Here is a 3,222-nt window from a genome sequence, read left to right as displayed (position 1 = left end):
GGTTGGACAGGAATGCAGTTTATGTGCCTGAATGGAGTGTCAGAGTTGGGGATAGTTTCAAGGATCCCGAAGTTTGTGCCAATGCCTTGGCCCATTTTCCTTCTCCAGGGGTTCGTGATACTATCTCCAAGATGGAAGGTGATTCCTTGTTGTCCAGGTTGATTTTGAATTCTTGCAACGTTTCTGCCCTTTTGGCAGAAGGTGTTACTCGGTTTCGAAAAAGGAATGGAGGAGTATGAGGATTTTATGAAGAAGAAGGATGGAATGAAAGCTTCCATGATGGAGATTGAAGGTTTTTCGAGGAAAGAGGAAAGTTATGTTGAGAAGATTAATGAGTTGTCTCGCGGTCATGAGATTGAGCTGGCAGGGTTGAAGAAAGCCATGGAGGCTGATAGGGCTAAGTTGGATGCTGACCGGGAAGCCTTTGAGGTGCAGAGAAGGGCCTTTGAGATGGAGAAGGAAGGCTTAAAGGCTTTGGTCACCCAGACCTCTGATGACAACAAGTGGCTGATTGAACATGGGTTTCAACAGGTTGTGGCTTATTTGCTTCATTCTAGTGAGTTCAACTCGGTGCTGGGCGGTGTGTATACGAAATTGTTGGCCCATGGTAAGCATTTGGGCTTCGTTGCGGGCTTTAGTCATCACGAGTCTGGCCAGCCTATAGAGAAGTTACCCTTGTTCAACCGCGACGCTTACAAGCTTTTCATGGATTCGGTTCGTTCAATGGAGAGGCTCACTTACCCTTACGTGGGTGAGGTTTCATCATGCTATGGTAAGCCCCTTTCTGTGTTGCAGGGTTTGAAACCAGCCGGCCTTGATGAGAAGGTTGCTAAAGATGTGCTTGAGTCCTTGTCGAAGAAACGCTCCCGTTCCGGTGATAGTGAGGAGACTTTATCTGGGGAAAGCGACGGATCTCATATGGCAAGCCTCGAAGGCTCGGCTATTGCTGATGTTGGCCTGCAAGTCAAGAAGTCCAAGAAGGGTAAAAGTGTTAAGGGTGGTAAGGCTGGTGTCACACCCCCATCTAGGGCCTAGGGGCGTGACTCGATAGTTGGTACCACATTTGTAAATAAATCAGAGTTACGATTTGTTAGCGGAAAAATTTATAAAATATAAGGATTAAAGTTGTAAAATATTTCCATTTCAAAAGTCGAGACAAAAAGTCTCGATTGGGTTTACTTGTTTATTTGTTTTTACAAAAGCATCATATTAAAGATTTAAACAAAATTTATCCGAGCTATCGGATTCTTGAGCCTTCGTCCTTTAGCTCTAACCTTGGTTACCCGCAAAATGTTATAAAAATACGTCAGCAACGAATGCTGGTGAATATGCTGACGCGAAAATATTTTCTTTTACTTTGTTACCTCTCGAGGGTTACGCGTGCCTCGGCCCATCTTGTCTTAGGAATAACAAAGTTAAAACAATATCATTATAACTCGAGCCTCTACCTAGGTCACCCCAGCAAGACACCGCAGCGTCCCGACGTACTTAGGTACCATAAATATACATAAGGTCATTCTCACTCGAACATACTTTGGTTCAGCCCATCGTGGCTGGAGGTCGTGACCAGGCGTGGTGCGATGTGCCCACCACATTTTACCACATATGTAAGGATCCAGACAAACGTATACTACAGCCTGAGGGCTAAGCTTTTACTCTTATTCATAATGTTTTTAGAGACATTTAGTCTCATGTAATGTTTTACACATAACACATTTATTTATTTGAAAACAAGTTTGTAAAAGTGGGGCGTATTCACCTTTGATCGGGACCGGTTTCCAACACCGTCCTTGCGTAATATTTCTTGCTATCTCGCACCTATAGTACGAGTATAACTTTTATTAGTCGGATATACAATCCGGCTTTAGACCTTTAGTCTTATTACCTCGATGAACCTTTAGTTCATTTCTTTTACTTTAAAACCTTTAGTTTTAAAAGCAATATTTATAAACCTTTAGTTTATTATAAAAACCCGACGTTTCTTCTTTTCTAAGAAACGTATTCTTTTTCCTTTATCATATAAGAATATCCTTATTACTTATATAATAATCATAACAAAGAATTATATATATAATTCACACACACACACACACACACACACATATATATATATACTTTCATATTTCTTTCGTTACTGCTTTTCTTTGTTATATTACTTTTCTTTTTATAAACATCGAGTATAATTCCGACTTAGGGCATTAAGCCTTTATAATATTTTATTATTATTTTAGTCTGGTAGTAAGCCTTACCTTTCCTCGGCTTAATACTTCCTAGATACTCGAGCAGCGCTTCTACGCCGCTTAGCCTTTTCAAAACTTGTCTTGATCACCACTTCACTTTGGCACGCAAATCGAGATACCAAATCTTCTCGGCACGTACTTCGAGGTGATCGTCAGGTTGTAAAAACATCACCACCTTCTTGCTCGGAATGTCGTCGGGAAGTGGTACGAATATCGAGGTATGGCACGTTTATCGAGGAATCGGGGCACGGTTTTCGAGGTGGATCGTTGGCACGAATTTCGAGACTTAGAGAGATGTTTAGAGAGAGAGTTGCAAACTGATTTTGGTGTGATTTATGAAGACCCCGGACCTGCTATTTATAGGTAAAATTTTGGATCCTATCGCGATACGCGATAGGCTCCTAATCACCCATCGCGTAGCGCGATGTAGCTACGCACAGTCACAACGTAGGTCTGCCACGTGTTGCTACGTGGCAGACGGTGTGCCATGTGTTAACACGTGGCGGGCGATGTGCCACGTGCCGGGACACGTGGCGAGAGGTGTGCCACGTGTGGACACGTGACAGTCTTGTGCCAGAGGTGTCAGGACACGTCATCGCGATACGCGATGACTTAGGTTCAACAAGCTATCGCGTATCGCTGTTGACCCTTCCAGAAGGTTTGACCAAGCCCCATCGCGATACGCGATGGCTTGTCCCTTGACACCATCGAGTAGCGCGATAGGACAAAAAAACAGATTTTTCATTTTTAACTTTGGAGTTTGGATTTGGTAGAATTAGTCCCTTAACTTTGGAAAGTTGACATTTTTGGCCCGAAATTTCCGTGACGTTACAGCTTGTACTTTGAAGCATGTTTCTGATGTTTAAATACTTGATTCGTAGCTTTCTTAGCATCTTAAAACAATGTTGTGTAATCTTAAACAATGTAGGTTTGGCATGAAACTCTTAAAGTTTCTGCCTTGTGGTTGTGTTTGGCCTTTACG

This window comes from Bidens hawaiensis, unplaced genomic scaffold (assembly GCF_021521415.1).
Source record: "Bidens hawaiensis isolate Kalapana, Puna unplaced genomic scaffold, B.hawaiensis_p1.1 tig00029353_1, whole genome shotgun sequence".
Lineage (NCBI taxonomy): Eukaryota > Viridiplantae > Streptophyta > Magnoliopsida > Asterales > Asteraceae > Bidens > Bidens hawaiensis.
Note: the sequence above shows the minus strand (reverse complement) of the source record.